Source organism: Centroberyx affinis, unplaced genomic scaffold (assembly GCF_046629955.1).
Source record: "Centroberyx affinis isolate AG114_WGS23_722 - 3 ecotype Tasmania unplaced genomic scaffold, CSIRO-AGI_Caff_v1 ptg008099l_1, whole genome shotgun sequence".
Lineage (NCBI taxonomy): Eukaryota > Metazoa > Chordata > Actinopteri > Beryciformes > Berycidae > Centroberyx > Centroberyx affinis.
The window spans coordinates 1-12,500 of record NW_027284043.1 but is presented as its reverse complement, the minus strand read 5'-3'; the positions used below and the strand labels follow the sequence as shown (position 1 = coordinate 12,500).

Here is a 12,500-nt window from a genome sequence, read left to right as displayed (position 1 = left end):
ATCTCTGTGTGTGTGTGTGTGTGTGTGTGTGTGTGTGTGTGTGTGTGTGTGTGTGTCCTTCTCTACAGACACTCAACAACCTGCCCATGTGACCTGGAGGCTCCGTCCAGCTTCTTGTCTGGCCTGGAGAAGAAAAATGGTTTGTCTGTGATCTAGACTCAGCTGAGTGACAGGAGCTCACAGTGACATTCAGTGACGAGCGGTGCGTTTCTGTTTGGAGCTGTACAGCAGTGAGAATGAGGAAGATGAGAAGCTGTTTGACTTCTTTAGTGAAGGTCTGCCTATGGTCTCTGATGAGGACAAGTCTGAACTAGAGGAACCTGGTTTTAGCAGAACTGTGTGCGGCCCTGCAGGGAATGGAGGAAAAGCTCCTGGCATTGATGGACTGCCAGGTGAATTTTATAAGGCTTTCTGGAATGAACTGGGTGAAGATCTGTTGGCAGTTTTAAATGAAAGCGTTGATGGAATATCTTTTCCTTTAAGCTGCAGGACAGCAGTAACAACTTTGCTGCCAAAGAAAGGAGATCTTCATGATATTAAGAACTGGAGTCCTGTTTCACTCCTCTGCTGGACTATAAGATCCTGTCCAAAGTTCTGGCCAACCGACTCAGGGAAGTTATGGACCAAGTAATTCACCAAGACCAGACTTACTGCGTGCCTGGTAGGTCTATTGTAGACAACGTGTCTTTAATTAGGGATGTTTTGGGCGTCTCTGGTTCTTTGGGTATAGATATTGGTCTCATTAGACCAACATCTAGACCAAGAAAAGGCATTTGACCAGGTTGAGCACCTTTACCTCTGGAAAACTCTGGAGCGTTTTGGGTTCAGCCCAGGTCTCATTGCTATGATCAAGGTTTTGTACCAAGACATTGAGAGTGTGCTGAAAATCAATGGGGGCTTGAGTTCCCCCTTCAAAGTCAATAGAGGCGTTAGGCAGGGCTGTTTGCTCTCAGGCATGTTATATGGTATCTACTGAGCCAATGTTGCACAAAATACATCTTTTATTGATAATTTGTTTGACCAAGTTTTATTACAGCTCATATTTTATCTGCATACGCTGATGATGTTATTGTCCTGGTTAAAAAAACAAGTGGATATTAATCAATCAGAGAAAATTATCAATGATTTTGGTAATTGAAGCCTTGGCAGTTGGGAGCTGGTCAGGTGGTCTTCCTAACTTACCAGGGGGGGTTGATGTGGATTAGAGGCAGCATCAAGTATCTGGGGGTTTACCTTGGGGATGAAGTAACGGTCAAGAAAAACTGGGGGGTGTGAGATGGAAGATGGAAGGAAGGTTGAAGAAGTGGAAATGGCTGTTACGGCAAATATCTTCTGTCCACAGCTCCCTCTGACCCACAGAACCTGAATGGATAGAACAGTTCTTCACTGTTTGTCACGGTGATTTGTCTAGTGCAGCATAAAATGACGATTATGGAATTGTGTCAGTTGCTATGGTGAGAACAGTCTGGCTGTAAAGTCTGTCACACTGAGAACTGAGCAGATGAGGCTGTTAGCAAACTGTCAACTGAAAGCTAACGTTAGCGACAAGGCTAGCTTTATCAAAGACTGTACTTCTCTCTGTAGCTCCTCTAGTCAACAAAATGATTATTCATGCATTTGTTTCCTCTCGCCTGGATTATAGTAATGCCCTTTTTACGTGCCTAAACAAGTCCTCTCTTGACCGACTTCAGTTAGTCCAGAATGCTGCTGCTAGCCTTCTTAGCAGATCCAGTCGGAGGGCTCATATCACACCTGGCCTCCCTCCACTGGCTACCTATTAAATTCAGGATTGATTTCAAAATCCTGCTGGTAACCTACAAGGCATGGCACGCCCGGGCTCCAGCCTGTATCACTGAACTTTTGTCCCCACACCTTCCTGGTCGGTCTCTAAGGTCTTTGGACCAGGGGCAGCTGCTACGTGATGCACTTATGTGTGTTGCTTGTATTTTTACTGTGTATGTCTTTAAGTGTTAACTTTTGAACCACTTTGTGACACTCGTCTTGAAAGGTGCTATACAAATAAAAGTTTACTTACTTACTTACTTACTTTCTGAATTTAATAAAGTGCTATCTTATCTATCTTATCTCATTAGCATGTAAGCTGTTGAGAAATTCCCTGGTGCTTCTAAAAGGTCCTAACAGGGCCCCAAATGGCAGGTAGTCCAGGACCTGTAGCAGCTCGCTAATCAGGGACAACAAGCTGCAGCTGGTTGAGGGAGCTGAGCTTGGCTTTAGTAAGGTGAACACATAAGAGCTTCTACAGCAGGTGTCACAATCTGGGAACCCATCGTCTATCGGTCTGATCGATCAGACTCTGGGGGCGACGGCCGATATTTGGGGGTTTCCGGTGCAGCCGGCGGACATCCGGGCCAAGACTTCCTCTTCTGTGCTCCGGTCATTGTTTACAGTCCGATTAGCGACTTGAGACACGAGAGTCGAACGTTTCTCCACAAAACACAAACATCGATACTTTCTGTAGGTGTTTTAGGTCCGGACGACATTTGGGCTAATCTCTATAAACAGAAATCTGCATATGAGACTCGTCTCTCCACTCAGACTCCATTCTCACGTCTCAAGTTGCTGATCGGACTGGAAACAGACCGGCTCAGGAAGAGGAAGTCTTGGCCCGGATGTCCGCCGGCTGCACCGGAAACCCCAAAATATTGGCCGTCGCCCCCAGAGTCTGATCGATCAGACCGATAGACGATGGGTTCAGAGGTTGCATGTGTCACTGCTCATGTGTTTGTTTATATTATTTTGAGTAGTTTGTAGTAATATTTTTTTCAATTGACCATTTGATTTATGTTCTGATTAAAGTTTTAATTGTTTGTTTCAACTGCAGAGACCATGTTGAACATGTCTGAGCTCTCTGAACTGGTTTAATGCTGCATTCCATTGGAAGTTGGAGGTCGATAGTTCCGGGTTGGAATTACTGACTTCCGATCTAAATGTATTCCAGTGCGTCTTCTCGGGAAAACATGGACGTAACAGCCTTTGCCCGTTAACGTTAACTGTAGCTCTAGTTGCTAAATGTTTTCATAACACAAAAACTACATATCAATTAAAATCAAGTTTTATCAAGTACAAATTGATGCTGTGACGTCAGCTGTGTTTGTCGGAGAACTCGGGCAGAAAGAATCCGACTGGGAATTCCAACTTGAACGTCCGTTCTGTTGCACTTTTCCATGTTGGAAGTCGTTTTTCTCTGAGTTCCGAATGCAATGGAATGCACCATTATACAGAAGCTAGTCCAACGGTTCACATCAAAATGGCCGCCGCTGTGACCGTCCAGGAACGTTGATTTGAATGGGAATTGGATTGATTGGATACTGAGCCAAACTGGATCTATTTAAGGTTTTGGAAACATTTAGTGTGTTCATAAGTTTGATTTGTTTTAGCCAATTGTGATAATACTCTTCTTGTGTTCCTTCTATTTGAATGTTGTGAACGGAGATTGTATTTAGGTTCAGTTGGTGTTTTTGTCTCCAGTGTCTCCGCTGTTGGTTTTACTCTGGGTCTGAAACTTAGCTGCTCTTTTCTCCATTCATAGTATTCTGTTACATCACCAAACGGCCATCTTGGTAGGAAAATAACAGGCTAATAAAGTAACAGGTGTATGTATGTGTATGGTAAAGCATCATTTGGTAGGAAATGCATGTGACATCATGGGAATACAATGAATATGAATGAACAGACTGAATCTCCCATGAAGCTTTGCTCTACAGCCAGGTTTGATCAGAGTTTCAGTAGGACTTTTTTCCCAGGATTCATAGCTGCATTTTAAATGAAGCCCCAGATTCCACTGCCATAAAGACATAAAGAGTGATCTGTTTAATAACTGAATCAAAAAAATTTCAGCCAAAATTTTATAGGAGAGTTAAATCTATACAGTGTTTTTATTGTGTAATAATATATTCTTCCAAGTTTATTATTGCTGGTCAAACCTCTCTCTCTCTCTCTCTCTCTCTCTCTCTCTCTCTCTCTCTCTCTCTCTCTCTCAGTTCATTTATTATTATGACCACAGTAAATTTACAGTATTGTACTGTAAGGCAGTAGGAACAGAACAGATCATGTGAATATTATCAGCAGATTAATATCAGTATGAATAATAAAACTAAACTTTAATGAATATTATGAGCAAAAGAATCGATGAGTGAGATGGAGAAACATTTTCAGGTGTTGAGGTTCAATCCCAAACAGATAAACCTTCACTTCAGGGTGATTGGATTGATTATTTATTGATTATTTGGGTTCTCTTGCCCCAAACAGTCTTGATGAGGAACGGCCGCTTTCCTGTGTTTTATCAGCTGTGTTGAGTCATTCTGACTGATGATGATGTCATCAGGGTCGCTGCCACTTTACAGGCTGAAGAAGAAGAGCGTCCGGACCGAAAAATTAATTTAAAGGAGTGCTTAGCTGAAATCTATTTTTTTATATGTATGTATTTTTCACAATTTTTTTGTAAGCACACAAAGCCTCCTGACCTCATATACACACTAACAAAAAAAAAAAAATGTTGTTGGTGTCGATGTAGATTCTCAGGTAAAATACCCAGCATGCATAGTGTGGGATCTTTAATTACAGGTTGAGCAGCTTAGGTTATTATTTTCTTAACCCTCTCAGTCACACAGCATATTATCACTGTTCCTGCTTCTTCAGTACAGAAACAATAACAGCAGGTGGCGCTGTCTCTTGATCCTAGACATTTTGCTTGGGGTCCAGTACCATCGATTGAGGATCTTATAGTCAGTAAGTTGTGACTGAGCTTCTGTAACTCCTCTTTAATCTCTCCCAACTTCTTCTCCCACGTCACTTTAAGTCCATCTGGATTCGGTGCATCAACCTCTAACAGAGTCATGAAATACTGATGCAACATGACAGACTGTTACTGACAGGTCTTTGGTTTGGTCTTAATCTTTGAAGAGAGGAAAGTGTCTAAGCACTAAGTATTTCCAAAAGTCTGTTTGTACAAGATTGTAAGCAGGAGGATTTATTAGCTATTCTGGGTTTCTATTATCCCAGCAGAAGGGTTAGGGTTACTGTTTGTATCTTGACAGACATTTTCCAGCGTTCCAGTTCTGGTGGAGTATTGGTCGAACTGGTTGGTTGGAAAGTCCTAAACCTGAACTCCTCTTCAGTTCTAGCCCAAGCAGCTTCGTCTGGTGGCATTTTACTTCTGACAGCTGTGAGAGTGACAAGAACCAGACGGACCAATCTGTTGCAGGAAGGGAGAATCCCCCACAATCCTTAGCTGAGTAAACCTTTGTATGATTAAAGAAGAGTTCCCTGCCAGACAAAACATTCCACATATTTGTTGTACTTGGTGGTGGGAAGGTAAGTGGCAGCATATAGGTAATATAATTGATTTTAGGGGCTATAATCATTTTTACTAAATCAATTCTACCCAATATGGATATCGTCAATTTGGCCCTGGATATTGTGAATAATAGGTTGAAGGTTAATCTGCATTGTTCTTGTAGCACCTGGCGTGAGTTAAATGCCTAGATGTACCATGTGTGAACAAACCCATTTAAATGTTCAATCGATCCTAATTACCTTATTGATAACGCCATTGCTTCTGATTTGGCCAAATTTATTTTACAAGCCGATATAATACAATATAATACAAGCCGAGAGAACTGATCAGTTAGAGAACACATGGCAGGTGGTTTGTGCATTACTGGAGGACAGTAATATATCATCAGGGTATAAAAGTAACTTGTGTTCCCGTCCTGCTGTAATTCCTCTGATGTTAGCATTGCTGCGGCTAACGGCTAACGGCTAACGGCTAATGGCTAACGGCTCTAGCACAATAGAAAAATAAGAGGAGAAAGTGGGGACTCCTGTTCTGAGCCAAACGGACTGCTGTAATCTTTATTATTCATGAGATGGAAGAAAAACAAGAGCTATAAAAGGAAAGAGAACAAGGTGATGAGGTAGAAGACAAGGGAGCAGGAAGAACGGTTTTAAGTGCTTGTGTGTGTGTGTGTGTGTGTGTGTGTGTGTGTGTGTGTTAAATATTGTAGGTTAGCTGCTTGGTTAATAGTTTGGAGGGGAGGTGTGTGTGTGTGTGTGTGTGTGGGGGGGGGGGTTCACAGTGGAGTATTCAGTAAAGGATCTTCATGTGATCATGTCCTGATCACATGAAGAAGTCATGTGATCAGCTGTCATGAGAGCATGTATGACTTCCACATGATATTAGAAGTTCAGTCCTCAGACTGGTGTTCACTGTTAGAGACAATCATGTAAGAACAGACTTTATGTTGGTGTGTATTGTAGAACTGGTTTGCATATTACATTAGCCATATATTGATTTCTTAGAAAAGGATGAACAAAGCATCTATACATACTGAAGTGTATAAAGAAATACATACTTACCTGGCAGGGGAGATACCATGATCAAGAAGGTGGTTCACCCAGAGCGAGGCTCAGCCATTGCACTCCGGTTGTGCTGACCATGCGAATTCCCAAATGTGGGAATCTCGACTGCATAAATTTCTGTTCCCCTGCATAAATCTGCTTCCCCTGATTTCCTGAATTTCCCCAAGGGGATTAATAAAGTTCTATCTGAGTTTATATGATCTTATATCCAGTAGAACAGCAATAAACAGCGATAAACAAAGCTGTTTATCAACAAATGCTAATTTGACAGATGACAGATTATGATTCCGTTCCCTCAGAATTCACTACAACATGAACTGTTTCCCGACTGCAGGCTAGCTAGCTGCTTTAAAGCTGCAGGAAGTGACATCAGACCTTCTGACCAATCCTGAAGCTCATGTTGCTGTGTGGAGATTTAACTGAGACATCAAGATAAAAACAACATCCAGCTGTGTGGCTGTTTTCTCCTCTTTTCTAAAGCTTGTTGTCAAATTCCAGACCGACTGGAAGCTCCTCCCCCTCCATTCAGCAAACTGTTAAACTTGTTAAACTAGTGAACTTGTTAAACTGGTGAACTATTAAACTAGTGAACTTGTTGAACTGGTGAACTTGTTAAACTAGTGAACTTGCTAGATGAAGTTAGAGTCTTGTGTAATCAACAGTTATATAGTGGAGAGATACGTACAGTGAAACGTCCCACTGCTGTTAGACTGATATCAGCCTACTGTCCAATCAAATCACTCGACCAGAACTAACTGTTGTATGATGTGAGATGATGCTGCAGGAACTAACTGAGCTCACTGCTCTCCACTGTCTCTGTGAAGCTCATATTACAGCGACTCCTGTCTAACTCCTGGAATATAAAGTCTGAACTCAGATGTTTGGTCAGATGTTAAAGGCAGATGTTGCAGCTTCTGCATTGCCTGATATATGTGTGTGTGTGTGTGTGTGTGTGTGTGTGTGTGTGTGTGTGTGTGTGTATGTGTGTGTGTGTGTGTATGTGTGTGTGTGTGTGTGTGTGTGTGTGTGTGTGTGTGTGTATGTGTGTGTGTGTGTGTGTGTGTGTGTGTGTGTGTGTGTATGTGTGTGTGTGTGTGTGTGTGTGTGTGTGTGTGTGTGTGTGTGTGGGAGAGCGAGCGAGGGAGAGAGATGCAGGAATAAATAGGTTGTACGTCTGTTTGTATTCTCTGTGTGTGTGTGTGTGTGTGTGTGTGTGTGTGTGTATCTCTAGGGAGGAAGCGTCACCTTAGCACTTGTGGTGGAAACTGACAAGTCATTAGTACAATAAAAACACACACACACACACACACACACACACACACACACACACACACACACTGTTCCCCCCAGCAGGGTCAATAGGGGTCACATAAAGTGACACTATAATAAGTCTCTGTCAGTCTGATCAATGACTACACATACACACACACACACACACACACACACACACACACACACACACAATGAATACACACAATACAGATACATACACACAGTACTAACACACACATACACACACACTGAATACAAACAAATACACACACAGTGAATTCCAATTAGCCAGCAGGCTAAACGAGGCAGTGATCCCATTTAGAGCTGAGAATAAAAACACTTTCTCTCTCTCTGTCTCTCTCTCTCTCTCTCTCTCTCTCTCTCTCTCTCTCTCTTTCTCTCTGATAAATGAGTCAGATTGTGAAAAACAAACTCATTAACATGAGAAGAGAGAGAGAGAGAGAGAGAATGCATGAATTAATCAACTACTGTTTGTTTCACCACAATTAGTGACCGAATCAATTTCTGTTTAGTAGGAGAGGAGAGATGAAGGGAAGGAAGCAGGAGAGAAGGAGGGATCAAGGAAGGAAGGAGAGAAGGAAGGATGAAGGAAAGAAGGAGAGAAGGAAGGATAAAGGAAGGAAGGAGAGAAGGAAGGAGGATTGATGAGTGTGTTTTTGTTTTGGACGTGTGTTTAGCATTTAGCTGACTGAACTGCAGCTTCATCACTTCACTCTGTTCTCTATAGGTGGAAGGTATTACTTGGTGATTTATAGGCATGAAATCACACACACACACACACACACACACACACACACACACACACACACACACACACACAGAGCTGATATCGACAGTTACGCATAGTAACTTTAGTTCTATGATACAGGCAGAGCCCTCTAACAGGCTCTGTTGGCTTAGCCTCCCATCTAGTCACATTCACAGTCTCAGCCAATCAGGATGAGCCTATTTAACCCTGTGGGGCCTCGCTCTATAAATGGCGAGCGGCTCCTCATTCAGCATCCAGTAAGTCTTCCTCCGCCTGTGATCACACAACTAGAGTTACAATGCGTAACTACGGTTCTATTTCACACAGGCTCCGCCCTCTAACAGGCTCTATTGGCTTAGGGGGCGGAGCCTGATGACTTCACTCCCTGCTGTGACACGACATCATAACAACACGCTGTGTCATCACCTGACCTGACTGCCACAGTGTCCCAGGTTAGCCAGATGTGGTCCGTTCCCACCCGTCGATATAATGGGATCGTAAAAACCACGTGAGTGATGTCACAGTGATGTCACAGCATGAGAGCCTCAAGCTACATGGATTTCATCCAGTGTCCTCAAAGCCTGTTCTAGTTTTGGTCTTTAAATCTGGATTGTGTGGGGGCGCCCTGGTGGCTCACCGAGTAGGGCGCGTACCATTTGGCCCAGGCCTTCCCGCAGCGACCCGGGTTCGAACCCGACCCGTGGTCCTTTGCTGCATGTCCTCCCCTCGCTCTCTCTCCCATACCTTCCTGTCTCTCTCTCACTGTATCTCTCAAATAAAAGCATAAAATGCCAAAAATAAATCTTTAAAAAAAAAAAATCTGGATTGTGTTTTATTCTGAATTCAGACTGTGGCCTAAAAAAGTCAGTTATCATTATGGGATGTCAGCCAACCACAAACTGCCTTCTCGTTGCCATGGCGACAGGAGGGGTCGGCTATGAGCTGTTGTACATTTTAATTAAAACGTGATATTTTCTAAAATAATAATGTTTTTTTATTTTTCAGGAAATGGGAAATATTTTGGGAAGTGATTTCCTGTTAAACCCTGAAACCAAAACAGCTTCTCTCCTCCTGCTGTGTTTCAGTCCAGCTGTGTTTCAGTCCAGCTGTGTTTCAGTCCAGCTGTTTCAGTCCAGCTGTGTTTCAGTCCAGCTGTGTTTCAGTCCAGCTGTGTTTCAGTCCAGCTGTGTTTCAGTCCAGCTGTTTCAGTCCAGCTGTGTTTCAGTCCAGCTGTGTTTCAGTCCAGCTGTGTTTCAGTCCAGCTGTGTTTCAGTCCTGCTGTGTTTCAGTCCAGCTGTGTTTCAGTCCAGCTGTTTCAGTCCAGCTGTGTTTCAGTCCAGCTGTGTTTCAGTCCAGCTGTGTTTCAGTCCAGCTGTGTTTCAGTCCTGCTGTGTTTCAGTCCTGCTGTGTTTCAGTCCAGCTGTGTTTCAGTCCAGCTGTTTCAGTCCAGCTGTGTTTCAGTCCAGCTGTTTCAGTCCAGCTGTGTTTCAGTCCAGCTGTGTTTCAGTCCTGCTGTGTTTCAGTCCTGCTGTGTTTCAGTCCAGCTGTGTTTCAGTCCAGCTGTTTCAGTCCAGCTGTGTTTCAGTCCAGCTGTGTTTCAGTCCAGCTGTGTTTCAGTCCAGCTGTGTTTCAGTCCAGCTGTTTCAGTCCAGCTGTGTTTCAGTCCAGCTGTGTTTCAGTCCTGCTGTGTTTCAGTCCTGCTGTGTTTCAGTCCAGCTGTGTTTCAGTCCAGCTGTGTTTCTGCACAGTCAGCATAGTCCAGCTGTGTTTCAGTCCAGCTGTGTTTCAGTCCAGCTGTGTTTCAGTCCAGCTGTGTTTCAGTCCAGCTGTGTTTCAGTCCAGCTGTTTCAGTCCAGCTGTGTTTCAGTCCAGCTGTGTTTCAGTCCAGCTGTTTCAGTCCAGCTGTGTTTCAGTCCTGCTGTGTTTCAGTCCAGCTGTGTTTCAGTCCAGCTGTTTCAGTCCAGCTGTGTTTCAGTCCAGCTGTGTTTCAGTCCAGCTGTTTCAGTCCAGCTGTGTTTCAGTCCAGCTGTGTTTCAGTCCAGCTGTGTTTCTGCACAGTCAGCAAAGTCCAGCTGTGTTTCAGTCCAGCTGTTTCAGTCCAGCTGTGTTTCTGCACAGTCAGCATAGTCCAGCTGTGTTTCAGTCCAGCTGTGTTTCAGTCCAGCTGTGTTTCAGTCCAGCTGTGTTTCAGTCCAGCTCTGTTTCAGTCCAGCTGTGTTTCAGTCCAGCTGTGTTTCAGTCCAGCTGTGTTTCAGTCCAGCTGTGTTTCAGTCCAGCTGTGTTTCAGTCCAGCTGTGTTTCAGTCCAGCTGTGTTTCTGCACAGTCAGCAAAGTCCAGCTGTGTTTCAGTCCAGCTGTGTTTCAGTCCAGCTGTGTTTCAGTCCAGCTGTGTTTCAGTCCAGCTGTTTCAGTCCAGCTGTGTTTCTGCACAGTCAGCATAGTCCAGCTGTGTTTCAGTCCAGCTGTTTCAGTCCAGCTGTGTTTCAGTCCAGCTGTTTCAGTCCAGCTGTGTTTCAGTCCAGCTGTGTTTCAGTCCAGCTGTGTTTCAGTCCAGCTGTGTTTCAGTCCAGCTGTGTTTCAGTCCAGCTGTGTTTCAGTCCAGCTGTGTTTCTGCACAGTCAGCATAGTCCAGCTGTCAGTTTTCTTCTCCGGATGAAAACAAACTTCCACAGAGCGAATCGTCAGGAAACATGAAGACAGACTTCCTGTTTCCTCCTCATCCTCTGAGCTGAGTCTCGTCCAGCAGATACTCTTTCAACTGGAAAAGGTTCAAATGGAGAATGGAAGTAAAGAAGACCTTCTTCTTCTCCTCCTTCCTCTCCTTTTCTTTCATCTCCTCCTCTCTTTAACCATAATGATATTATTCCTCACAGCAGTTTTCCTCCACAGTTTCTGTAACAATTTCAGACAAACCAAAGTGAACCAGATGAGGTCGGTCTCTGTGGGAGATGCTGTGTGTTTTATTGTGTTTTTATTGTTTTTATTGTTTTTATTGTGTTTTTATTGTAAACTCTTTCTGCAAACCAAATTTACCTCACGGGACAATAAAGTTTTGAATTCGATTGAAGGTTTTATTCAGCAAAAATCTGCTGCAGAACAAAACGAACAATAACGTCTAATGGATTTATATAGGAGCTGGGCAGCTGTGTGTGTGTGTGTGTGTGTGTGTGTGTGTGTGTGTGTGTGTGTGTGTGTGTGTGTGTGTGTGTGTGTGTGTCTGTGTGTGTGTTTGTATGTGTGTGTGTGTGTGTGTGTGTGTGTGTGTGTGTGTGTGTCACTGTAGCCAGTGAACCCGTGCTGAATATAAACGACTCAAAATCCAATAGTGATCTCTCTCTCTCTCTCACACACACACACACACACACACACACACACACACACACACACACACACAATGGTGTGCTCACTACTTCTGACAGGATCATCTCATATTGTGTATTAATGGATGAAAATCAGTGTTTTCTCTCTGCCTGTCTGTCTCTCTGCCTGTCTGTCTCTCTGCCTCTCTGTCTGTCTGCCTCTCTGTCTCTCTGCCTGTCTGCCTCTCTGTCTCTCTGCCTGTCTGCCTCTCTGTCTGTCTGTCTGTCTCTCTGCCTCTCTGCCTGTCTGTCTCTCTGCCTCTCTGCCTGTCTGCCTCTCTGCCTGTCTGTCTCTCTGCCTCTCTGTCTGTCTGCCTCTCTGCCTCTCTGCCTCTCTGCCTCTCTGCCTCTCTGTCTCTCTGCCTGTCTGCCTCTCTGCCTGTCTGCCTCTCTGTCTCTCTGCCTCTCTGCCTGTCTGTCTCTCTGCCTCTCTGCCTGTCTGCCTCTCTGTCTCTCTGTCTGTCTGCCTCTCTGTCTCTCTGCCTGTCTGTCTCTCTGCCTCTCTGCCTGTCTGCCTCTCTGTCTCTCTGCCTGTCTGCCTCTCTGTCTGTCTGTCTGTCTCTCTGCCTGTCTGTCTCTCTGTCTCATATTGCCATAAAGCAGTAGCCTGAAGAAAATAATTTTATTTCCTCTCTCCTTCCATCCATCATTCCGTCTGTTTGTTCTAGAGAGATGTAACCTGAAGAAACAGTGTGTGTGTGTGTGTGTGTGTGTGTGTG

At 44.1% G+C, this 12,500-nt stretch overlaps 1 pseudogene; it reads left to right on the top strand.

Annotated features, from left to right (window-relative positions):
• The first annotated feature begins 6,370 nt into the window (after nucleotides 1-6,370).
• LOC139640000 (U1 spliceosomal RNA) lies at nucleotides 6,371-6,505 on the top strand (annotated as a pseudogene).
• The last annotated feature ends 5,995 nt before the right edge of the window (nucleotides 6,506-12,500 follow it).